This window comes from Erinaceus europaeus, chromosome 10 (assembly GCF_950295315.1).
Source record: "Erinaceus europaeus chromosome 10, mEriEur2.1, whole genome shotgun sequence".
Taxonomy (NCBI): Eukaryota; Metazoa; Chordata; class Mammalia; order Eulipotyphla; family Erinaceidae; genus Erinaceus; species Erinaceus europaeus.
The window spans coordinates 82,264,490-82,292,305 of record NC_080171.1 but is presented as its reverse complement, the minus strand read 5'-3'; positions in this window follow the sequence as shown (position 1 = coordinate 82,292,305).

The following is a 27,816-nucleotide window of genomic DNA, read 5'->3' as shown; positions in this document are numbered from 1 at the left end:
ATTTCTACTGCTCATCCAATCCTCAGCCCCCAACCCTTGCTACAGGACCTTAGCAGGTGCTGGTCTCTCTGTATAGAATATGGGTCCCATTCTTTGCTTCTCCACCTTCTAAATTCTGCATATGCAGTGTAATTCAATGTCTTACAAAGACACCACCCTTTCCACAATCTTCCTCACTTCCTCTCTCTCTCTTTTATTCTTTCTTTTCTTTTTTTTTTAATTTATAAAAAGGAAACATTGACAAAAATATAGGATAAGAGGGGTACAACTCCACACAATTCCCACCACTAGAACTCTGTATCCCATCCCCTTCTTTGATAGCTTTCCTATTCTTTAACACTCTGGGAGTATGGACCCAAGCTCATTATGGGATGCAGCAGGTTGAAGGTCTGGCTTCTGTAATTGCTTCCCCACTGAACATAGACATTGACAATTCGACCCATACTCGCAGCCTGCCTCTCTCTTTCCGTAGTGTGGTGGGGCTCTGGGGCACTGGAGCTCCAGGACACATTGGTGAGGTTGACTGTCCAGGGAAATCTGGTTGGCATAATGCTAGCATCTGGAACCTGGTGGCTGAAAAGAGAGTTAACATACAAAGCCAAACAAATTGCTGACCAATCATGAACCTAAAGCCTGGAATAGTGCATATGAAGAGTAGGGGGGTACTCCATTTTGTAGATAGCTAGTAGGCGTATTTTAGTTATAGTCCAAAGGGCCTGTGGCTATACTAGTTTTTTTTTTCTTTTCTATGCTAGGAAATGTACATACAGAAGGCCTCATATGTGTATAGTAACACTACTGAGTGCTATCTCTGACCCAGTTTTCTCACTTTTTAATTGTAAAAGAGAAAAGTGTCCATGTTTGACAAGAAAGACATGTGGAGGAAGGGAGAGAAGAGAGACACCACAAAAGTGCTTCATCACCCATAGAGCTCCCTTGTGCCACCTATGGTGTTCCCATGTTCCCTAGAGCTCCCTCGTGCCACCTATGGTGTTCCCATGTTCCATAGAGCTCCCTAGTGCCACCTATGGTGTTCAAGCCCAGGACCTCAGCAACAGAAAGACACGTAATCTACCAGGGGAGATCTCCTGACCCCTACACAAAATGCTTGGTTGTCTGGTCGGAGGGCCCAACCTCTCCCCTCTCCCCACTTCTCTGTATTCATTTGGGTCCATGCTAACTTTCCCATTGAGTCTGAACTAATCAAGAACTAGATTATGAACTCCCTGAAGACAGGCCATGCTTCTGATAGACTGAATTAGGATAGAGAAATAGACATAGAAGAAGGAGGAAAAAGGAAAGAAAGGATAAAAGAGGGAGGAGGAATGAGAGGTGGTTGCAAAGGAGATTTAAAAAAAAGATGTAAGGAAGAAAAATAAAGAGATGGAAATGGCAACTAATCAGGAGGCACTGTGGTGGTGCACCCAATTAAATGCATGTAGTACTATGCTCAAGGATCTGGGTTTGAGCCCCTGCTCCCCACTGCCAGGTCTGCTCCTACAGCCATTTTCTCCCATTTTATTTGATAGGACAGAGAGAAATTGAGAGGGGAGGAGGAGATAAAGAATGAGAGATAAAGATAGACACTTGCAGACCTCCTTCACTGCTTATGAAGCATCCTCCCTGCAGGTGGGGAGTGGAGTCTCAAACCCAGATCCTTGCATGAGTCTTTGTGCTTAGTGCTATGTGCTCTTAAGCAGATACACCACCACCAGCCCCCCCCATCTCTTGATCTGAATGAGACAACATGGTCCAGAAACTGAAATTATGAATGCCTGAGGTCCCAGTGCTGCAAAAACTAAACAAATTGTAAATAGTACTTCTCAAATATTGTTGTATTTTTATGTGTATGTTCACATACCAAAGTCTTCTAAGTATTTTATCCTTGTGAATTCATTTCATCTGCCTCATATTCCTGAGGTGGGTACCATTAGTAGCCCTATTTCACAGAGTGGGAAACTGAGACCTTGGAGAAGCTAAACTAAACTAAGTAATTTACCACAGCCTGAAGCAGGAGAAGGCAGGGCCTGAAATACTAACTACCAGCTGAGCTGTCTGCAAGGAAGGCAGGGAGGGTAGGCGAGGGAGTGAGGGAGATGGGGAGAGGAGGAGAGTTGAATTCCATAGCATGAGTTCTCCTGATGTTTAAAAAACCTCTCCAGTCTTCCCTACATGCTTTCTCCTTAGCTCAAAAGCTAAATTAGAGTGGATTGCACTCTCCTCACTTTAGTAATTTAGATAAAAGTAAAATTTTGTCTGAGAGCAGAGGCAATTATAGCACGGGTTTTGTGATTAACTTGATTAACACTGTTTCACTCTAAAAATGATCCCCCCTCCCTTTGCTGGCATGCTGTAATCAGAACCACGTCTTTCAACTGTGCTACAGCTGCTCTGCCCACCCCCTCCCCAACTCCCCAAAAAGGATTTTGACATAAATACTTATTAGAGAGGACTCTCGTCTCTGGCTAGAACAGTTGAGCCAAGAGGAGGAAAATCTCTCGGTCTGAATTAGCATCTGCAGTCAGTGTAAAAGCTGTGGCCTGCTTACCCCAGTTTTCCACAAAGATCCCAATTATATAGTGAGGAAATATACAGATGTGACACAGGAGGGCTTATACATTTTTAAATTTTTTTCAGAGTTCAGAGGAAAGTCTAATTAGCAACTGCATTTCTTTAAGAGGAAAATGATATGTGGTTTCAAGAAAGATGATTTGGAGTTATTACTTGACCATTGTGAATCTTTCCAGACCTGACTTTCTACTCCTGAGCAAGGAGCTGGGGAAGGCAAGGCCTCTGTGGAGATGCTGAGGCTTCTGTCTGTGGAGACTTCTAAGTGGGTGTGGGGGGGGGGTGGTTTGAGCTGACTCCCTGCTGCCTCATCCTCTGGGGAAACTTCCCCAGGCTCTTATAACCCTGCTCCTATCTCTTCCCTCTTACTCTGAGCCATCTTCAAAATTCACCATTCTTAAGGTAGGAACTTCCATTATCCCATCATAGAAGGTGAATAAATGATGGGTCAGGTCAGTTGCCCAGGTTCAAACAGCTGCTCAGAAGCAGGTGGACATGACCTCACACCATCTGATTCTGGTGCCCAGTTCGACTCTCTGCCTGGAAAATCATAGAATGTACAGCTCAGTGGGACAGGGGAGGGGGAAAGGCATCTCAATCAGCAGCACAAGAGTCAAGGCCCTGAGACAGGAAAGGACTTGTCTAAGAGCCTCTTGCCTGAGGGTCCCTTTCCTCCCCTCTGGGATAAGGCCACCTCTGCCCTGCTTTCTCAACACTGAGTTCAGTTATGAACTGAATTATGTTCCCCCGGATTCACATGTTGAAACCCTACCTCCAATGTAATTGTATTTGAAGATAGTTTAGATTTAAGGAGATAATCAATGTTAAATAATATAGGACTGGTGACATAGCTCACTTGGATAGTGCACTGCTTTGCCATATCCAGGTTCAAGCTGGTTCCCACTGAATTGAAGGAGGCTTTGGTGCTGTGGCCTCTCTCTCACACACTCGCTCTACCTTTCTGCCTCTGTCTTTAAATAATAACAGTAAAATAGTAGTAGTAGTAATATTATAAAGCTGGGACTCTAATACAATAAGACTGGTGTCAGAAAGGTACACACAGAAATAAGGGCCATGTGGTGAGCCAGTAAACTGTTGGCACCTTGATCTGGAACTTCCAGCCTCGAGAACAGTGAGAAGATAAGATTTTGATTCTTTTTGTTTGCTTGTTTGTTTTGTTTTGTTTTTATTTTAGCTCCCCATTGCATTCTATCTGGTAGCTATGCTGACTCAACCTCTAGGACTTGCCTGCTTTAGGATTATATGTTTGACACAGACCACAAAAAACCAAAAAGGAGGTGGGTCTTTCATTTTGGTAGTGCACTGGGTTAAGTGCACATAGCACAAAGAGCAAGGACCCAGGCAAGAACCCCAGGCACCACCTGAGTAGGCACATATGGAGAATGTGCCAAGAAAGGGCAAGTCCCACAGCTGTTAGAGAGCAGCAGATCATAGTCACAAGCACAGGCCTGCTGTGCCCCTGGCTTCTAGCTGTGGGGGTTCCCCACTCTCTCAATTGGCTTCTCAGCAGCTGGGATCCTGTCTCAGAACCCCAAGTTCAGCTGTCTCTCTACTACACATCTCTCCTGGTGCCCAGATGTAGGCAGACAGCAAGGAAAGATGGAGGCTGGCAGAATTAATCTTTTCCCTCTTTGTCCCACCATCCCCAAGGGGCCCACAGGGGTCCATCTCTGCCTCCAGGCCCTCTGGCTTCATCGGCCCCCTCCTATCCAGCCCTCAGCTGGCCTCCTGATTTCCCATCCTGTGCCACCAGCCTCCTTCCTGCCTTTCCTGGGGCGGGCTCAGGCCTGGCACCAATCCAGAATGGCTTAATCAGAATAAATCCTGAGAAAGCACATGTATTATTTATTCCAGCAAAGGTTAAATAATTTGATGAATTTCTCAGGACGCAGCCGGAATGCTGATGGCCTTTTGGAAACACACACATACACACGACAAAAATCATAATCTCTCTCTCTCTCTGTCTCTATCTCTACACACACACACACACACACACACACACACACACACATATACTCCATTGCACATATCACTTGCCCCATGTCTCTTGCCCCAGGCTGGCTCATGCATGAGGCAGAGCAAGAAGCCCCCCAGCTGCTGGGGCCCAGCAGGTGATACAGATTTTCCTCTGGGCTGTCTGGAGCTGACAGCTCCACCCCCTGGACTCTCCAGCATGATGCATTAGCTAGAGCTGACTATGTCTTTGATTCTGCAAATGGCCAAAAAAAAAAAAAGCCTATTGATTTACAGGCCCAAATGATATCCTTGCCTGACATGGATTTGTTTGTGGAGCTCCTTGTGTTTGGAGACCACAAAGGGGCTGCCAGGGAGCCTGGCTTGCGGGGTGGGGGGGGGGGGGGTAGGGGGTGGTGGTGCGGTGCTGAGGGTGGATGGGCTTCTTCTGTCCATGGCTGCTCCTGAAGATTGCTTCACTTTTGCCAAGCAGGGAGGTCAGAAACAGACAAGTCCAAGCAGATGATCACAGCTCTTCATTCTACTCTTTCTTGTTTCCACTGCATTGATAGCTGCCATTCACCATTCACTTTATGTGCCAACCATGGGGCTCAGCGGTGATCATACATCATGTCTTATAATCCTCCCAGCACCCCCCCAGTGAGAAATTTCCATTTCTGAGATAAATCATCCCAGAGAGGCTCTAGGACTTGCCAAAGGGCATGGAACCATTCGACAAGCCAGTATTCTCACCACTGATCTGGACACCAGGCTTACACTCCTTTCACTCTGCCATGCAAACTGCAGAAGTTCTGCAAGCAGGGAGAGCTGGTTCAGTGGGTGCAGCTACCAGCTGCTGTGGAAACTGCCAACACTCAGTGCCTGTAAGATGAGTCTGGGCCATGTCTCCTAGGACTGAGTGGGTTCCTGCCAAGAAGTATGCCCAGAGCAGGGCCTGGCACCTGCTGGGGGCTGCAGAGGCATTTATCTCTGTGGTTCTTCTCTCAGCATGGTTTCTGACCAGCAACCACACCCCCATGGAATTTGAGAAAGTATCTCCCCCACCACCACTTGACCAAAAAAAAAAATCTCTTTTGTCCTCAGTCTTCCAAACAACCTTTTTAAAAATTTCTTCAGTAGGGAACTAATGGTTTATAGTCAACAATAAAATACAATTGTTTGAATGTACATATAACAGTTCCACATTACAATACAACCTCCACAAGGTCCTCCTCTGTCATCTTATTCCAGGACCTGAACCCTCTCCCCAACCCTAGAGTCTTTAACTTTCATGCAATACACCAGCTCCAGTCCAAGTTCTGCTTAGTGTTTTCTTTTCTGATCTTGTTTTTCAACTTCTGCCTATGAGTGAGATCATCCCATATTCATCCTTTTGTTTCTGACTTACCTCACTTAACATGATTTCTTCAAACTCTATCCAAGATAGGGTGAAAAAGGTGAAATCATCATCAATAGCTGAGTAGTATTCCACTGTGTATATAGACCACAATTTACTCAGCCACTCATCTGTTGCCAAACAACCTATTTTACAGATAAGGAAATACAAGTTGACCTGGGGTGTTTGTGGGAGGTTCTGCTGGTCTCCAGCAGCCCCCTGGGGGGGGGGGGACAGCAGAAACAGAGGTTAAGGACATAGCCTTGAGTCATATAGACCTTGAGTCACACATTTCTAGAGGTCTAGGAATTTAGAGTCAGACTTCCTAAATTTAAAGTCCAGTTTTCTCTTCTCCTGCTTAAATGATATTGGTCCCTACATAATTTATTCTTTATTCTTTCCACACCTGGAAGAATAAAGCCAACAATGACAGCTATCTAATAAATGATTGTCATTTAATGCCTATAAACTTTTTTCTTTAGACAGAATTTAAATTAATTTACTCCTTAATGAGAGAAAGAGAGGAGGAGAAAGAGAACTAGAGTATCACTCTAACACATATGATGCTGGGGATCAAACCCAAGATCTTATGCTTGAGGGTCCAACATTTCATCCACTGTGCTACTTCTCAGGACACTGCCTATACTTTTTTTTTAAATTAATTAGTTTGACAGGATAGAGAGAAGATGAGAGGAGAGGAGGAGATAGAGAGTGAGAGAGAAAGATATATACCTGCAGCAGAAGTTTTCCTCTGCAGATGAAGTCCAGAGACTTGAACCTGAGTCCTTGCACATGGTAACATGTACTCCCAACTGGGTATGTCACTGGCTAGCCCCATAAGTCTATACATTTCTTATGACATAATACAAGTAAGAAAGTATTGGCTGTGCTTACTTCAGAACCAAGGAGTTGTGGCTAATGTCCGAGTGTGGGGGCAGTTACTACTTTCCCTTAAATGCTTATTGTTAATTTACAATGATTTTAACTTGCTAGTGTGATAGAAAGAGGTTACTCTTTAAGGCCCCCTGTATCTCTATCTCTCCACCTACCCTGTGGCAGCTTTTCCTAAGGCAGGAGCACTGGCCCAGAACATATCCTTAAGCACTTTGAATCTCACTTGTCAGCAGGGCTGGGCCCCAGAGGGAAGATATGATTGGAGAGACTTCGTGCTGTTCCCCGTTTTAATTACTGCTTCTTTAATTGAGTCACAAGTGGTGTTTGTGTTGCCATCAAACTCACTAACACCTTGTTGTTTATGTGAATGACTCTCAGTGGAGTGACAGCTCCAAAATGTGAGATGCTCGTTTGTACTAGTTTTAACAAAGTGGCGGGTGTTGGCTCCAAATTTCCTTCCTTACACATGGATGGTCTAGAAGCCAGTCATTTTTTTTTTTTTTTCCTCCAGGGTTATTGCTGGGCTCGGTGCCTGCACCATGAATCCACCGCTCCTGGAGGCCATTTTCCCCCCTTTTTGTTGCCCTAGTTGTTGCAGCCTCGTTGCGGTTATTATTGCCATTGTTGACGTTGCTTTGTTGTTGGATAGGACAGAGAGAAATGGAGAGAGGAGGGAAAGACAGAGAGAGAGGGTAGAGAAAGATAGACACCTGCAGACCTGCTTCACCGCCTGTGAAGCGACTCCCCTGCAGGTGGGGAGCCGGGGGCTCCAACCGGGATCCTTACACAGGTCCCTGCGCTTTGCACCACGTGCTCTTAACCCACTGCGCCACCTCCCGACTCCCCGAAGCCAGTCATTTTTATGCAATGAATGGCATGAAACATAGGATGAAGTCCTGATGTCACAGGACTCTGGAACCATGGAGCATTGGAGCAATGCAACCTTAGAGTCTTTGAGTCATGGGGGCCCCATCTGCTGCCCTGATGCTCCTAGAGATGGTGAACTTTGTAGTTTACAAACAGCCCATTCCCTGCTGAGACCCCAGCTGTTGGGAAGCTTTTCCCTTACTCATTAAGCTCACTTTGCTTTTCCCTAGCTGAATCTTTCTCATTGAAATAGTCCTATCAGGAGAGGCAGCTGGGATGGGAGACACTTGGTAGGATTGTGATACATTCATGCATCATTTAAAGACATCCTAGAAGAGTTACAGAGTAACTCATGACTTTATAAGCTCCTTTAGCACAGGGTCAGTCACCCAACAGTAGAGATTTTAGAACCACTGTTGCCCATGAGGTTCATTGTGAACTGAAATGTCATAATATACCATGTGATGGACCTTGAGACTGCATACCCCAAATATCTTCCTTTCTGCCAAGTCACATAAATAGCTATGTAGCAGAATTTTCAAAGGACCTGGGCTCATGCTTGAAGCTGCAGAAGACAAGAAGACATTCCATGAGACTTTGTCCTGGAGAAATTCACACTCAAAGCTGGCAATGGCTATTCTCACAGCACAACCAGGGCATCCAGCCTAAATATAGCTAGGAATAGAAGTCAGAGAAGGCTTCCTGAGATAGGAGATGTCATATAAACTGGGCCCTGAGGCATGAGCATGGTGTGGAAACAGGGAGAGACAAAGAAGAAGGTTACCATCTCTTGCCCTTGGAGGGTCAAAAGTAGTCCATTTCTTCTTCCCTCACACCCATTCTTTCTTGCCCCTCCTCACTCCCAGACTCTGACCAGGCACTAACCCAGGAGAAGAATATATCTGCAGACTTTTCCTGTTATTTAATTTTTTTTCACTTCATGAAAAGATAATTCAGGAGACATTATTTCAATCAGACCCCTACGCAGTTTAGGAATGCTAATGCTTCCTCTATTAAAAAGGTGTGGAATAATTAGGATGCTGATGAAGACTGGGGGCAAACTCTGGAGAAATCCATTACCCAGTCCTCGGTGCTTTTCCCGTCCCCTCTGTATCCCCAAGTGACAAATTAACACATAACAGAACAACGGCTGCTAACACTTAGGGCACATTTAGCTCAGATTGGGAAGTGCTTTTCTCTTTTTTTTCTTTTTAGAAAATGGAGAATTTTTTTCTGGCTCAACCTTGGAATGATTTGGAATGGCAGCAAGGAGGCAGAAGAGGGTAACCAAAGTGTAAAGTGGGGCAAGGGGAGGCCTGGAGGCAGGAGAAATGGCACAAGATTCAGGGCAAGAGGTCTGGAGTTAGTTCTGTGGACTTGCAGTATGGGGTGCCACTGTCTATTATTTGGGCATGGTGAAAGGGTGAGTCTTGATTAAGGGGAATAAACAATGGAGAACACTGAAAAACATAAAAATAATAGTAATTAGCACTCACTGAACATCTTATGAGCTAAGCACTATTTAAATTTATTTTACCCTCACAACCATTCCCCTAAGGTAATAAGTACTATTATTACCTCCACTTTAAAAATATCTCCACCAGGGTTACCACTGGAGCTCAGTGCCTGCACAACAAATCCATTGCTCTTAGCAACCATTTTTTTCTTTTTCAAATTATTTCTTTTATTTTTCTTATGAGAGAGAAATTGAGAGGGAAAAGGGAGATAGATCAAGAGAGAGAGCAGCACTACTGCACTGCTTGTTAAGCTTCCTTCCTGCAGTTGGGGACTAGGTCCTTGAATTCTGATCCTTGTACATGAGAATATGTACAATCAATTGTATGCCACTGCCCAGCCCTGTTATTTCTATTTTAAAGATGAAGACCGTAAGGCACTGAGCACATGAGAGACTTGATTGATGCCTGAGCAGAATTTGCAACTTGGATATAACTCCAGTTAGCACATGGTAGTGTTCTAGCCAGAACTGCTAAAGTGCCAGCAATATCCAAGGACAGAGTTTGTAGGCCCAGCACGGGAGAAGCCTCACAAACCAATGTTAGGAATCACACTCGTGTCCACTAGAAAAGAAGTTGAAGTTGTAATCTCCAAGGCCTGTGAACATGACTTTATTTGGAATCAGAGCCTTCGAAGAAAACCAGGTTAAGATGAGGCCATGATGTTGGGCCTTAATTAGATAAAACAGGCTTCCTTTATAAAAGGGGAAAATTGGAAACTGAGAGAAAAGAGCACAGAGAAAGGATGATGTGAAGACACAGAAAGAATATTATCAACAGACCCAGGATAGCACAAGTCTCCCAGAAACTAGAAGAGGAATAGAACTGTCTCACCTCCATAGCTCTTAGAAGGAATCAACTTTGCCAGCACCTTGATCTTGGACTTCTAGCCTCTGGAACTGTGAGACAATGAATTTTGGTCACTTAAGTCCCCCAGATTGCGGTACTTTGTTATAGCAGTTTCAGGAAACCAATACAACAAGGAGAGGACCATGATAGAATCCTTTGATAAATAAACTTTAATAGAGTGACACGATGAACTGAAACAGTGTCAAGTTCACACTGCTAGAAAGAGGGAGAGCTCAGATCCAGACACAGCTCTTAAACCTGAAATTATATCACTGCCAGTCTGACATTCCCTCTTCTGATTGGTTTCCTTGCCTCTGACTTCAGGGAATCAGAATAATCTTTCAAAGGCTCAGAGACATTAAAATCCTTGGCTAGTGTCCACTGATCAGCTTCAGTTGGTTACAGGGGTTCAAACCTAACAAAGCCCTATTCCCACCAGTCATTTGTGCCCTTCCTACTGACTCCCACTGCTATGACCTTGCCTTGAGCTGTGCCAGGCTTGTGGTTCCTGCCTGGTGGTTTTTTGCTCCCCCAGTTCTGTGAATCTGTTCCAAGTATTGGGTGAGTTATTGGATCCTTGGTTTTAAATCTTTTTCATATGCAAGTCGTTTATTCTCATTAAGAGAAATCCTATCTTCTGCTTGTTTAACTCTGTCAGTTAAATCTGTTAAGTTTATTTGTGTTTGCCCAGTGGTAATTTTTATTGAAAGAACATCTGAAGCCATCTGCAGGAGGAAGTTGAAGAAGCCTGGGAGCGGCCCAGCACCCTCACTGATGGCCTTGACTTCACCACCACCCAGAGCAGCTCATTCCAATTATGGGAGGCTAACCGTGGAGTCCCTCTTCTCTGAACCTTTTGGGGGTCTGAATTAGCATAGGAACATTTTAAACTTGGAGACTATCCTTTTTGTTGGAAAGAGTTTTGGGGAAGGGTCACCCTAAAGAGCTCAGTTCAGTGATTTTTGATGCAGTGTGTTTATGGTCAGTTTTCTGCCTTCAAATGAACTGGATCACCTTAGATGTAATTGCTCACTCCTCTGAACTACACTTTATACTTCCAACAGACTCCTAGAACTTTTCTTTCCAGGTGAATTCATCTGCCATATTCCCTTCTTGTATCTGAATGCCTTGAGTTGAGGCTTTGCATAATTGGGTATATTTCTAGTTTATCTGACAGTGGCTTGAATAGAGTAGATTCTCTTTATGTTTGGTGAATGATGAATGAATGATTCCATGACCATCACCTCCTGCCTGACAAATGCACAGTCAGATACTACCACAAATGAATGGCCGTGAGAGCAAGGTATCATCACTCCTTTTTAATAAGGCCTTTTCATACACTTATTTTCTTATCTTCATTTTCTTTAAGAAAAAAAAAAAACCTCACCTAGTTAATAAACAGTTTCCTGTGTTGTTTTTCCCCCCATACAAATAGCAATTGCTAAATGACAAAGAACCACAATTACAAAGCCAGGCAGCTCAAAAAGATTAGCTTTACATTTCAGAGCAAAAAAGGAAACTACCTGTCAACCCTCTAATTCCTAATCAGATTTTTAACATTTCATTTTTGCCTAAAGAAGGTTTCCACAGATTGGCTTTTTCTGTTAGAAAGAGAAAAGCAGAGAAGCAGAGAGAGTGAAAGAGACCACAGCACCAACTCTTCCTTCAGTGCACTGTGGACTGGGATCTAATCTGGGGCGACACATGGCAAACTAGTATACTATCTAAGTAAGCTATTTCATCCACCCCAGACTGAATTTTAACTCTGAATTAGGTTGTTAAGAGAGACAGTAAACCTCTCATCCTAATTCTAAACCTAGGTAGACAAGTGAAGATCAAGTAACTAATGTTGGAGAAAACAGAACAGAAAGTAGCTGATTACAATATGTTGAAAACTTGGTCCAGTATGTAGTTCACTGAATAAACAGACTCTCAGCCATGAGGTCCTGAGTTCAACTCCTGGCAGGGCATGCACCAGAGTGATGTCAGGTTCTTTTTCTCTGTCTTCTCTCTCATTAATAGTAAATAAAGATAGATAAATAAACTTTTAAATGCCTACCACCCTAGGATGATGGGTCCTGAAATTGGTGTAGCCTGGAATGTTCCTAGCCATGACCATGGAATGTGAGCTCAGACCTACGGGGACACAGAGGTTACATAGGCTCCTGGGCTGACTATTGACCCCAGATCAGACTGATGGGGTTTACAATTAACAAGACTTATATACTTTCCTCATATTTGGGAGCTACTATCTTCCCTGATCCAGCTTTCTGGTCCTTTTTCCGACTGTGACACCATCCCCCCAGACAATAGCTTAGGTCACCTGCATATTAGGCACATATTAGATATCAGGCGCAGGCAAAAAATAGCTGGGTCATGGGCCCCTTGGAATATACCTAAAATAGACCTAATAGCTTTCTCCAAAATGGAGACCCCAAATCTCCATTAACAATATTCTTGCCTTTAGGTTCATGATTAGTCAACAATTTTCTCTGCTTTCTGTCTTAATACTTTTTCAGCTACCAGGTTCCAGATGCTACCATGGTGCCAACAAGACTTCCCAGGGCAGAGGACCCCACCAATGTATCCTGGAGCCCCACCTCCCCAGATCCCTGCCCCACTAGGGAAAGAGAGAGACAGGCTGGGAGTATGGATTGGCCTGTCAATGCCCATGTTCAGCAGAGAAACAATTACAGAAGCCAGACCTTCCACCTTCTGTCACCCCATAATGACCCTGGGTCCATGCTCCCAGAGGGATAAAGAATAGGAAAGCTATCAGGGGAGGGAATGGGATATGGAGTTCTCTTGGTGGGAATTATGTGGAATTATACTCCTCTTGTCCTATGTTCTTGTCAGTGTTTCCATTTTATAAATAAAAACTTAAAAAATGGAAATTCAATAACATTCTTTAATGATCAAAAATTGACAAATTAGGGAATCATAGAGTTAGTTTATTAGACAGGTCACATGCCTCATCAGACAGCTGGGGGTGGGGTCCAGGTTCAAGTCCCACTACAACAAGTGCCATGGCATGGAGGGGAGTTTTGGTATTGTGATGTGTTCTTTTTTCTCTGTTTCTATCTATTTTTGAGTTTGAATAAAAAAGTGATCCAGAAGCAGTTATCCTGCAAAATTCTGTTCATCTCAAAAAAATTAAAAAATACCAGATTCAATTACAAAACAAAACCAACCACTCCATTCAGCTCCACAACTAGTATAAAGAAATGAGTAGAGAGAAAATAGCATAAGATTTAGGTGCCAACAGTCGTGAAATTGAATTTTTTAAAATACTTTCTTTTTAAAAAGTGTCGATGTGGGAGTCGACAGGTAGTGCAGTGAGTTAAGCTCACGTGGTGCAAAGTGCAAGGACTGGAGTAGGGATCCCAGTTTGAGCCCCTGGCTTTCCACCTTTAGGGGAGTCACTTCACAAGCAGTGAAGCAGGTCTGTAGGTGTCTATCTTTCTCTCCCACTCTCTCTTCCCCTCCTCTCTCCATTTCTCTCTGTCCTATCTAATAACAATGACATCAATAACAACAGCAATAACTAAAACAACAATGAAAAAAACAAAGGCAAAATAAATCAATATAAAAAAATTTTAGAAAGTGTTGATTTATTTATGAGACAAGGAATTTGAGAAAAATAGGGAGTGAAAGAAAGACACTTTGCAGCACTGCTTCACCAATTGTGAAGCTTCCTTCCCTGTAGTTGGAGACTGGGACTTGAACCAAGGTCTTGGCACTTGGTAATGTGTACACTCAACTAAGTATACCACCCAGCACTCTGAGATTGAATTTTGGCTTCAATGATGACTACCTGTGTGTCCTTGAGGAATTTTCTTTACTTCTCTGATTAAAGAAGGCATAAATCACAAAGCACCTAGTTCAGTGCCTGACACAAAAAAAAAGTTAAAGTACGGCAGCTTCCTTTACTTACTTTTATAAGAGGGAGAGTATGGTAGATAACAAATTGGCCACGATTCCTCCCTATCCCTGAGTAAACAAACCCACTTGTAAAATGGCACTCCCTCTCCTAGTTATCTCTTACACAGGCATCTGGGTGTAGTCAGTGGCATCCTTTGGTCAATGGACATCGACAAGTATGGCACAGAGGCTTTCAAAATACACTTGGAGCCCTGATACTGGCTATATGAATGAGCCTGATCTAACTGGGTACACAGACATGTGGCTAGCTTTCCATGCTCACTCATGTCAATATTCCAGACATGTAGACCCACTGTTACCCTGCTAGCCCATCAGCTAACTAAACTGTCCGCTGGACTCCCAGATGTGTGAACAGTAATATATGGTCACTGTTTTAAGGTATTAACTTTGAGAGTTCTAATAGGCCAATAATCACAAACATGTTTTTAAAAGTTGTCTTTCATTTCATAGTGAGAATCAATGAGTAGTTAGAATTGGATTGTTACCCAACCAAAGATAAGTATTACAAACAGCCTGAAAATGTTATCTCCCGTGTAATGACAGAAATCAAAAAAGTAAATGGAATTTAATTTTCAGAAATAGATCTGATAGGTAACTTTGATTTAATGCAGATATGTCTGCTCTCCACCCCCATCCTTGTAGGAAGGGGAACATTCTTGTGAATAGAACTGTCAAAACATAGTTGACTTGCTTGTTGGGCATCCAGTCAATTGAATATACAAAAAATGTTTGTTGTGCCTAGAACAATGAATTTTAATGCCTGGATTGCTAAATGTAAAAAGCAACTTAAGTCATATTTACACAAAAGCTGCATTCTCAGGGAAACCCACTAGTCCTTCTGGAGCAGAGGATGATTTGGGGCATGGCCTGTGGGTGTTTCTCCTGCAGAAAGACTGTGAGCCTTGGGAAAAGCAGAGACTCATTCAACATTACTTAGAGCCACTTTAATATTCCCTAAAAAGTACTATTCACAGGCTTTGATGTCTTAGCTTGGTTGAAATAATACTTTCCTCATCAAAAAAAGTTGTTTGATCCCTGAATTCTATTTTTTTCCTTGTTAGATATTAACTCAGAGTGTTTCAGTCTCCATTGGAGATTAAGTGATAAAAGTGGGCAGTTGATTTAGTGAATATGATTATTTAACATCATTATTACTGGGACCCTAGAAGGAGGTGACTGTCTTTCTCCTGTTGACAATGCCCTGGCTTCTGGTCCCTATATCATTGTACAAATGCTAAGGGCACATCCACCCCTGAAGCCCTGAACATGCTGGTTGTATGTGATTCTCCTGTGCAGAAATTTGCAACAGCTCCTGAATGCACTGAGACCAACTGCATTTATTCACTAAACAAAGTCATTGCAAATCAAAACAACAGTGAGAGCATATGAATAAGCTAGATACCACACAAGTAAAATTTTCAACCATAAGAACTAATTAGTGGGTACTGGAAGAGAAAGGAGGCAGGCAAAACAGGTATGGGAGAAAGTCATTTGTATAGGAAAGAATTTAATTTGACTTTTCTTTTTATAGAGACAGAAAAGAGGCAGAAAAGCAGAGAAAGTGAAAGAGACTACAGCGCTAAAACTTCCTTCAGTGTAATGGGAAATGGGCTCAAATCTGGCTCTTCCACATGTCAAAGCAGTACACTACCCAAGTGAGCTAGTTTGCTGACCCTACATCATTAGACTTTTAATGGTCATATTAATGTAGAAAATACAAATTTATAATTATGTATAAATAAAAACTTACATATAAATGAACTTATATAGTGTCATAATACAATAATAACTCAATAATTTTTTTTCTTTCCACCAGTGTTATATCACCAAAACTCAATATCTGTACAGTTCACTGCTCCCATTAGACTCTATTTTTTTGATAAAGGGTGAGAGACAGAGAGGGAGAGAAAGGGAAAGAGGGAGGCAGAAAGACACCATAGCACCATTCTACCACTAGTGAAGTCTCCCACATGCAGATGCTTCCACATGGTAGCTGGGGACTTGAACTTGGGTCCTTGTGCATAGTGAAGTGTGAGCTCTATCAGGTTAGCCATCTCCCACTGTAGCCAGAAATAAGGTTGAAGTAGTGATGGTACACAGCAAACACCAGGGCAAATGATCCTTTACTGCTATTCTCAACTGCAATGCTGTGTCAACTGGAAAGCTCACTCCTTCTCAAAGCAATAAACACTCTTCTTGGTTGATGTAAGGACAGTGAGCTACCTTTCTTTTAAATGGGTGTGAATTTTTTCTTTGTTTCTTTCTTTCTTTCTTTCTTTCTTTCTTTCTTTCTTTCTTTCTTTCTTCTTTTTCTTTTTTATTTCTCTCTCTTTTTTTTCTCTCTCTCCCTCACTCTCTCTCTATGTCTTCCTTCCTTCCTTCCTTCCTTTTTCTTTTTTAGTTAGGTGTGAATTTAATGAACATAAATGGTGCCTGCATGCCTTCCAAACCCTAAAGGGAGACGCTACATTACGAAGTAACTTGGGGAAAAATGTTTCAGGATAGTTATTTGGCTGTGAAGTTCAACATTCTATGTTGATAATCAGAGTGCCCCCACTCAGTGGCCTGAGAGTCTAAATAACTGTTTGCAGACTCTAAGAAAAAGAGAAATCTGCTAACTCTAACTCATGAAGATCTTTACATAAATGAGTATAGCTGAAGGCAGTGGAGAAGCCTAGTCACAGCTGTTCTTGGTAGTCTACCATTCTTCTATCAAGACATCTCCTGTGCTTTGAAACTGAACCAAAGTTTCAGACCCAGCTCCATATGGGACTCAGAAATCTATGGTTTCCTTCCTCCCTCTCTCCTACTCTTCCTTCTATCTTACCACCTACCTTTCCTTCTATGTATTCTTCCTTCTTTCTTTAAATTATAAAAAAGCAGTTTTAAGACAATAGAAAATCCACAAACCCATTACTAGAGTTAACAGAATATTAATATTTTGAGGGTTTTTTTTTGCTACAGTTACTGTGTATGTAAGAGACAATAGCACCACTTTGGCATTAATAGTACTCCATCTTTGTTGCTATGTGGTGCTGGTGATTGAATCCATGGTGTCATGTACTTTACCACTAAGTTATCTCTCCAGCCCCAGACATTTTATTTTAAAAGAAGCTATATGTTACAGAAAAATTTAAAGCTCCTTTACCTGCCACCTAGTCTCATTTCCCTCCCTATCAGTAGATAAGCATTGCCAAGAATTTAGTGTTCATCTTCCCACCCAAATTGATATATTTTAATACAGAAGTAAGTAACCATGAATATGGGAACTTTTAGTGTTTTTGCTTTTTAACTTTAGGTAAATGTGACCACACTACGCTTTTTCTGTAACTTGTTTTTTGTCACTTGATATCGTTTTCAAGGTGTCTCCACATTTTTTACACACACAAAATAGTTCATTTTAAATTTCATTCAATATTTCAATTGATGACTACACACTGTTCATTTCCTTATCAAGGAACGTTTCCAATTTCAGCTGACTGATGACAGTGCTTTGGCATATGCCTAGGAGATAAGTTTAAAAACTAGTGTAAAATGCACTACTCAGAAGGATGTACCTGGATGTGAGGGCGATCTGGCTGCCACATCCATCACCCCATTGCCAGGGTTGATTCCGCTGATCTGGCTGGCTAGGCGGGTGTTGGTCTGCTTCTAAGACCCCTTCTGTTGCATTGCTTGCGGCTGTGGTCTATTTACATAATCGTTGTTTTCACTGGAGGTCTCGAAACTTTACATCAGGCTCAACCTGACACTGTTGACTGGCTATGGAAGAAGGGCAAACGCTAGAAGAAGACTGGTTTAATTCCCACTGGTTCACGTGCTTTTTTTCCTTCTCCCCACCCCCTATCCTATGTACTTCCTCTTCCTGACACTTCCACCTCAGGAGCTATATATAGGACAGGATTGTGATTAGAGATAGCTAGATCACACTGCATTCCTCATCAATAAAGACTGAACTGCATCCCACTCAGCCATGAGTCCCTGATCGTCTCTCTCCCACCTGCGAAGCTAGCCTGGCAGGCAGGTGTCCCTTCCTCCCTCACCGCTCCATGTGCACCCCTACCAAAGCTGTGCACTCTGTCAAGAGGATGACCCTCCTTGAATAGAGGTGGACAGGTCTTCAATCGAGGGTATAAGAGTAGCTGCGCTCCCCTGCTAGAACCTCCAAACAAGCTCTCAGAAGGATGCACCTTTTTATCACATTGTAATAATAAAAGCCCTTCATATGTGTTATCCTGAATTGTACAGTTTGTGAGACTTTCTCACCCATGGTTTTGTAATCTTCACAATATTCCAGGGTTGTCAACAGGGTGAATATTCCATATCTCTTTACTAATGGGGGAATAGAAATAGAATAGAAACTAAATAGAAAGATTGGTTTTAGAAACAGTGTTGCAGTTTTTGGGAAATCTGTTTTGTGTCTCAGATTCCCACCCCTGCCCTTTAATTGGCTGAATTACTTACTATGAGCTGAAACCCTTAGGTTATGTGGTTCATTTTGTTTTGTTTTGCTTTGTTTGTTTCTCATGCCCAAATGGAGCCATTGATAAGCAACCCATTATGCTCACACAGACACCACAGGATTAAATAAAATGATGACTCTAGCACGCAAATAGAGGGTGAAACTGAGCACTGGCAGCTGCAGCTGAGTCTGGTCCACAGATGTTTTGTTTGGCTCATCCAATGTTTTCAAAGAATTGAGTCAACATTTAATAATCAGAAGATTTTACATAAAAGTACTGACTTCTTACAAAAAAATCAAGAGATCTTACAACACTAGATCTGAATTTCCATGTGGCAGAAGTGTAGCTGTCCCTTTAAGAGGACAAGTACTGGGACCAGGAGGTGGTGCACTTGGTAAGCACACACACTATGGTATTCAAGTACCTGGGTTCAAGCCCCTGGTCCCCACCTGCTGGGGGAAAGATTCATGAGTGGTGAAGCAGGGCTACAAGTGTCTCTCTGTCTTCCTCCTTCTCTATGTCCTCCTCCCCTCTCAATTTCTATCTCTAATAATAAATAAATAAATAAATTTTTTTTTCAAAAAGCAGTTCACCAGTCCCCACTATTCTCTTGCCATACCTACCACAGAAGTCAAAGTGCCATCAGTATGCCTCAATATGTCAACTCTGTTATCTCTTGGTAATGAAAAAAATGTTTCTCTGTGTTCATTTCTCTTTCAAAATGGAAAAATCATGTATAATCATGGGGTTCATACAATTTTCCTTAAGCTCAACCCACTTCTGTCTCCAGCCCCTCTAGACATTTTGGTCTTTAAGTATTGTTGTAGGAGATCATTATTATTTTTTTTAATTTTTTATTTAAGAAAGGATTAGTGAACAAAAACATAAGGTAGGAGGGGTACAACTCCACACAATTCCCACCACCCAATCCCCATAACCCACCCCCTCCCATGGTAGCTTTCCCATTCTCTATCTCTCTGGGAGCATGGACCCAGGGTCATTGAGGGTTGCAGAAGGTAGAAGGTCTGGCTTCTGTAATTGCTTCCCCGCTGAACATGGGCGTTGACTGGTCGGTCCATACTCCCAGTCTGCCTCTCTCTTTCCCTAGTAAGGTGTGTCTCTGGGGAAGCTGAGCTCCAGGACACATTGGTGGGGTCTTCAATCCAGGGAAGCCTAGCCAGCATCCTGGTGGCATCTGGAACCTGGTGATTGAAAAGAGAGTTAACATATGAAGCCAAACAATTTGTTGAGCAATCATGGATCCCAAGCTTGGAATAGTGGAGAGGAAGTGTTAGGGAGGTACTCACTGCAAACTCTAGTGTAATCCTGCTTTCAGGTATATATTTTGCAGTAGTTTATGGATACGTGTGCACATAAGCTCTCTCTCACAGAAACTGGTGTATATCTAGATTATGGGACTTTGTTAGAAAGTGAACTACCTGAGATGAAATTAGAGTGTACTATAAAAGGAAAGGTCTCACCCGAGTAATGAAGTTGAAGGGTTGTCATTCCACACGTGAAGTCTCTGGATACAGTCTAAGGTGAAGCATGTTGAGGTGGCAATCGTTGCTTTGGTTAGGTTGTGATCGGTGGATGCAATATTATTTGGTTTGGATTGGGAGATGCATACGGGAAAGTGGGCCCTATCCAAGGATTCCAGGACTGGGGGAAGTAGGGGCTCTATAGTGAAGATGTGAGGTTCCTGCTGTCTTAGGGTTCAAAAAGACAATCGATAGTTAATATTATCATCACATTATTTGTTAATTGGGTTAACTTTGAAAAGTCCCTTTGTTATGGTTTGTTGTACAGTACGAGATCATTATTTTTATTAAATAATTATTTCCCAACCAAGAGACTAATAGTAACCTGACAGTAACCTTTTTTGTAAATAATAACAGTGAGTAGTTTCTCAGCACTTACTATATGCCAGACATCACTGAAGCACTTTATAGTATCTCAACGAATCCTTAAAATAACCTAGCATCAAGGTTAACACTGTAGGAACTTGAATCTAGGGTCAGACTCTAGAGTTCAGATTCTCAACCATCAACTCTATTACAACTTCTCTCTCTCTCTCCCTCTCCCTCTCCTTCCCCCCTCTCTCCCTCTCTTACATGCATACACACACACAGCTGTATGTATACACATATAATACACATGCTTTAACGTTCTGAAAAACTCAGAAAATAAAAGGACAACTCAGAACATTAAAGCTCATAGGATGACTGAATAAAAGGACCAAGTTATGGGATTGGAAATTGAAATACTCTCTAAAATTACAATGGATCTTAGTCACTCGTCTACTGCTGATGTGTGTAATTTCCCCATCTACGTAGGCCTTGGTTTCAAAACATCCCTAAATCAGGTAGTATTTTGACTAGATGTTCTCTCAGCTTCCTGTCAGCGCTACTGTTTTGTAGTTCACTTCACTCTCTCTTCTCTTTGAAACAATTACCCAGAGGTGAAACACAGCCAAGTCGGAGCTGTGTTTCAGCTTGGAAAGGAAAGGGAAACTCTGCCCACACCAGTGTCTTTATTCAGGCTGTGTCAGTGACCAGAGTGTCTGCCATTCACTCTGGGGGAAGTCTGGCTTTGCTAATTCCTAGCAGCTGGAACCCAGTGATAGCCTGACCAACTCCTAACTGGCCCACAAACTGCTCCCTTGGCATTCTCTTGGAAAGCTAGAAGTTATGTTCCTTAGCTACTTGGCTTCTGGCTATAGGGAAATTTTCAGATCGGGCAGAGTGATGGGCTGGAATCCAGGAGAGCTGAGACCCACTTCTACCCTCATGCCCTGTCAATGCTCTAATTCCCCCTGGGACTTGCCCTTGTTGGACCTCAGTTCCTCACCTACTTTGCCTTTTCAAACTCAAAGTACTCTACAAAAAGAAATAGCTGGTGTTATTTGTACAGAAGCAAGCTTCCCTTTACACTGTGACTGAGACCATGGCCCACAGAGAGAGGCCCACAGAATGAGGAAGGGTGAAACCTGCTGGGATGAAGCCCAGGGACCCCTGCTAGGCCATGTGGGAGAGACAGCCATGAGGGAGTCTGGGTTCCTGCCATCACCCCTTTGAAGAAGGCAGAATGCTTCTAACCTAAGACACCTACCCTCCCCTTACACTTGTGAGTATGTCAGATTATAATGGCAGGAGGTACATTACAGTTGCAGTTAAAATAGGAAGACTATTCTGGGTTTTTCAGGTGACCCCATCAATTCATATGAAACTTTAAAAGCTGAGAACTTTTCTCTGACTATATTGAAAGAGATGCAATAGAAGATGTCAGAGAGATTAGCAGCATGAGTGGGACTTAGCACTATCAGTAGAGGCAATTGCCTGATGGAAATCAGCAAAAAGGAACTTTCCAGCCTCTGGCTAGAAAGACAGAACCCTGCCTCATATCCAACAAGGAAATGGGGCCTTGGTCCTACAACAACTGGGAACTGTATTTATCAATAGCCAGAGTTTTCAGGTAAGTGCCCATCCTAAGCTTCAGATCCCCCATTCTCTCCACCCCATTCCCTATGCAGGCCCTTAGCAGAGAATTCATCTATGTATTACTATGCTGAGACTTTCAGATCATGGAGCCATTGGGTAATAAGTAGGTACTATTTAAAAAATATTATTCTTAATTTTTATGGAAAGGATAGAGAGAGAAAGAAAGAGTACCACTTCATTCATCCTATATGGTGCTGGGGATTGAACTTGGGTCTTCATGTGTGATTGACAGCATTCTACCTTCTGAGTCACCTCTTTGACCACATAAATGGGAATTCTCCCTCCTTTTCTTGTTTTCTTTCTTCTTTTTCTTCTTCCTCCTCCTCTTTTTTTTCAAAGATAGAGTGAGAATTGCAAAGTGGCAAAGAGAGAAGACAGAGAGAGAGAGACCATAGCACCACTAAAGCTTCTTTCAGTGTGGTGGAGGGCTAGGCTCAAACCTGGACTGTGCACATGGCAAAGCAGCACACTGTCCAAGTGAGCTGCTTCACCAGCCCACTGGGCATTCTTTTGAACCACTATGTTCTTAGTGATGTATATGGTAGCATTGGAAAACAAACACAGAACTCTTACTCTTGGTTGTGATCAAAGGGAGAAATAGCAGCCTATAAGAAGGCTTTGTGGGCTCCTATGTTTTGTAGAGAAGAGATCTCAGAGAAGGGTAGCAAGGAACAGTGGCTTCATGAGGGTGTTACTTGGATCTTGCAGGAGGATTTTTTTTTTCTCAGTCCCCAGAGGATACCTTTGACATGCTAAGGAGAACCTGGGGGTCAGAGACGAGCACCATGGGACAGCAATGTCTACATACTGCCCCCACCCCCAGAGTCATAACAATTCTAGGAAATCAATATCTGCTTCAATAGAAATGATAAATATTGGACCAGTGTTTCACATACTCTGTTTATTACATATTTTCTCTGTACTGGAAAAGCTATAGTATCAAAATTGGGAATGTAAATTACCAGCAAAAAGGTATGCTTGCAGGATAAAATTATTCCTTCACAATCACAAAAATTGTGATAAATCAAGGTCCTCTGTCAATTTTTCCTTTGTTGTATTTTTATGCCACAAGTCTAGGTTGACAGGTCTTTGAAGGGGCAGGGTTATAAACTTCCAAGCTGATTCAGTTCAGTCCTACAAACATTTATTACACATTCACTGTGTACCATGTGCTATACAGATGGGCAAAGAGGAAATAAAATAATGATAATAAATAATAAATGAAAGTTATAGTGGGCCTGGGTGGTGGTATACCTGATAGAGTTCACACATTACCATGCTCAAGAACTCAAGTTCAAGGCCCCAGGCTCCACCTGTAGAGGGAAAGCTTTATAAGCAGTGAAGCAATGCTGTAGGCATCTCTGTTTGTTTCCAGTCTGTACCCCACTTCCCTCTCAGTTTATGTCTATATAAAAAATTGTGAGTAGTGGATTCATCACGAAGCCACTAAGCCCCATTGATAGCCCTGGTGGCAGTGAAAAAAATAGACTTGTGGAGGAAGATGTAGTTTTGTGTCTGAACAAGGGACAGTTCCATCATTCACTTAACCTTGTTGTGAGCAAAGTGTCTTCTGGGTATATTAGCAAGGACTCAAATGTAGACTATACTCCCTAACATTCATATTTTCATTAGTACTATCTATGTCCTGGGCAGGCATTATCTGCTATTTATGTCTTTTGCCTGAGTTAGCATCTGATCTGTGGAATTCAACTGTCTAGAGTTTTTAAAATCCTAAGAAACTGATCCTTTGGAAACAACTATGGCTATGCACAGAGTCATATCCAGACCTATTCTTCACAGCATGGAAACTATGTGAATACTCACTGATCGAAACAGAGTATCTATGTGGTCATTCAAAACATAAAGATTCACATTTATTCTTATGGAAACAGTCATGTTACAAAGCTGAAAGGAATCCAGTTTACAAAATAATATAACAATTTTGTAAAATAGTCTATGACCATAAATATTTAGAACTGTGTACTTCAACTTGTTACAGTATTTTTTTCCTCAGACTTTATTATGTAAATTGAAGCAGCAAAGTTGGATCACTTTCAAAAGGGGAATTAACAGCAGAGTTAAAAACCTTTGAAAGCCTTTCTCAATCTTTTAATGCCTATCAGAAGACTACCACCACCAAGAAGCTCTTCTTGCTACCTTGATTGTGGTGGCTCTGGCCTTGTGCAGTGCTCTTAGATTTCCATTTTGGCAGTGATCATGATTTTTCCTGTGTTGGATTCTATTTTCCCCTTATAAGACTGCAGTCTCTTCTAAAAAGCTATCCACATCTTATTCTCTTGGAAGAGGATAAACATGGTCATAGTGCATGCACAAGTTAACCACTCAAAGTGGACTATAGACATGCTGATTGGAGCTATGGGAATAGCTGTTCCTATACCCCACAGTGTCCCGAGGCTGATCCAAAGCAGAATATCCAAAGGACTGAGCTGTGACTCATCTCTCTGGCCATGAATTCTGCATGAAGAAGAAGTATCTTCATTTTTCTTTCCATCCTTGTGGTTTCAGTTCAAGCCAAAAAACCTCTTTTCCTGGAAATTGGCTTCTAGGCCACAGAGGCATGGATCCTACAGAGCTGAGCATTTCTCCAACAAATTGAAACCAATAATAATAATAATAAGCTAAATCATGTATACTGCTATTTATCAAGTGATTACTGCTTCCTTTAAATGTTGAGTAAGGTTGCGGCTCGAACTTCATCTGAAGTAAGTAATTTGATTGATTGTATGACCACTCACATAGTTGGAGTTACTTCTGGGGCACTGAACACACACTATCCAGTTGAACTAAAAAAAAAAAAAAAGAAGCCAGATAACTGTCTCTGACCAGCTAATTATGAGTAGAAAAAAAGTATTTTGAAGCCATTTCTTAAAGAGTCAATGTGTGTGGCTCTGAAACATTTCTTTCAAAGTCAGTGTGTGGGACTTATCATCTCTTTTCCCACTATTTGATCAGCAATGCTCTAGGCAGAAGTTGTTCCATTGGCCTGAAGTGGGTCCCAAAGTAAGGAAACCTGATGAACATTGTTGATTGTGTGTGATCCATGGAAAGTTGTGATATAGTCTCTTATTTGTCACAGCACTCCCTCTCTATCCTGACTGACACAGTGTCTCTCCCAGTGACTCCAGGAATATTCAGGCTACCTCTTCTGGCTCTGTATTTCACATTCCATCTGATTAAGACATAACTCAAGTCTCATCTTGACTGACAATTAGCTTCATTTTCTTAATGCCCCTCCAAATCACCCACTCAGGTCATTAATGTGCTTAGCAGACTTTGACTTTCAGTTTGGCCATGAAGGAGAGGGATTATGCTGCAGTATTAAAAAAAAATTGATATTGGCAATTAATGTCCCTGGCTATCTGAAGTCTCTTGGTCACTTCTGCACTAGGGATGCTTTGTTATACTTCCTCACAGTTCCTAGCCTCTTGTCATGCCTTGGTTTTGTCTTTGCTCTTCTTATATCCTCTCCTCTTAGGGGACTCATATTTTTCAATCATTTCTTTTGTTCTTGTTTTTATTTTTAAAATTATTTTAAGAATTGTATTAGGGAGAATGATTTACAAGACAGTTGTCCCATGGGTACAATTCTGCATTCTTCCATGCTAGGTATCTGCACATCACTCCCACTACCAACTTTCATATTCATTTTTTTATGCACAATGCTTAGCTATCTCTCCTTGAGAGGGGTCCTTGCAGCTAAATGGTCTCAACTCTGAGCCTTAAGTTCTTCCTACAAGTAACTTTCCAACACATCTGTTCAAAATAAAGACAGGACATTTTCTAAGACTCTGGCACCATTTTTAAATTTATTTCTCCCCAACACACACTTAAAGATAAATATGACAATGATCTCAGAGTTCTTTTACACACATTGGTGAAAACTCAGCTGTAATTTACCCACCCCTGAGACTGTCCTCAAGATAGTGAACTGGAAGCCTTTCCTCCCTAAAAATATATGAATAAATAGTTTCAATTCAGGTGGCTGGGCAGTGGTGCAACCAGTGAAGCACACAAGTTACCATGTGTGAAGATCTGGGTTCAAGCCTCCCAGCCCCTACCTGCAAGGGAAGAAGCTTCAAGAGTTGTAGAGTAGGCTGCAGGTCTCTCTCTTTTTTCTCCCTCTTTCTGCCCACCCTATTTCTCTCTGTCTCTATTATAATATTTTTTAAAAGTTTCAGTTAAAAAATAGATTCAGTTCAGAATATCAAGTGTGTCATGACTCCAAGTACCTGGAATCAGCAGTTTTTTCAGAATTTCAAAAATATCTAACACCCAAGGCTAGAGAAGTTGCTCACTGGGTAAAGTGTGTGACTTGAGTCTTGGCACTATATGACAACGCAGGAAACTTTGTGCTGTGATGTTTCTCCCTCTTCCCCTCTCTGTAAATGAAAAAATGAGTTGGTGCAATCACGCCTTAATTTGTGTATGAAACTTGTGCTTTTGCCCTCCCCACTAAGATCTCTAATATCCAAGTACAGCTTTCTGGCTTCCAAAAATGGCTTTAAACTCCAATTCCACCAGAACCCAAAGTATCTGTCATGAGGAATTTTGTTTTTCTACTATCACTGAAAGGGAAGTGAATCTGGAAAATACCAGAGGAAGTCAGGCACTGTTGATCTTATCTGAGAGAGGAGAGAAAAAAGGAAGGACACTTGGAAGGTGTAGATGTGACTTATAAAGGATGAGAAGGCCCAGGTGGTGGCGCACCTGGTTGAGTGCACACACTATAGTACTCAAGGACCCAGGTTCAAGCCCCTGGTTCCCAATTGAAGGGGGAAAACTTCGTAAGTGGTGAAGCAGAGCTGCAGGTGTTTCCCTGTCTCCCTCTCTCCTTATCTCCCCCTCCTTTCTCAATTTCTTTCGGTCTCTATCCAATAATTATATATATATATGGAGGATGAGAATACAGGGCCATTGAAAAAATGGGCAAAAATATACATATAGATATAGTTATAGATATAAAGTCAACCCTTATCTGTGACATTGGAGAACTACTATAGTTTCCAATGCAGGGGATGGGGACACAGAACTCTAGTTGTGGGAACAGTGTGGAATTATGCCTCTATGATCTTGTAATTCTGTAAATAAATATTAAATCATTAATAAAAATAAAAAAGAAACCTTTCTTGGGGCAGGGTGGTGCCTGGTTGAGCACAAGTTATAATGTGCAAGGATCCAAGTTAGAGTTCCCACTCCCCACCTGCAGGGGTAAAGTTTTTTGAGTGGTGAATCAGTTGCTTCAGGTGTCTCTCTTTTTCTCTCCACCTCTGTCTCCCCCTTCCCTCTTGACTTCTGGTTGTCTCTATTCAATTAGTAATAATAAGTATCATTATAAAACCAGAATGGAAAAAAAAGAATTAGTTCTCCAAAATTTAAAGGAAGAAGCCTCTGGGGCAAAATCAAGGGCTAGTCAAGAATTTGACCGAAGAGAGTCAGCTTCTTAATGGCTTCAGAATTTATCAATGAAAGGGAGAGAAAAGCAAAGGCTGAATCTATGTTAAAGGAAAAGCCATAAACAAATGAGTCCCCAGCCTAAGTGCATCTTTGGGGGAAGACAATAGACTCAATTAAGAACCAGAGTCATAATAGAATAGTCGAATTTCCCAAACAAAGCATAATTGAGTAGAGAGATGAGACCTGATCCCATAAATAACCATCCATAATTAGAACATATCAACAGTTCCTATTAAAGAAACATCAGGCAGTCAAGTACTGAAAGTCTAGGGAAATTGAGTTCTTAATTAAAGCCTCATCAGAATTACTAGTACCCATATCTTCCACATCCCATTTCCCCAAATCTCAGGTGTAGGTACATCAGGAAATGGCTT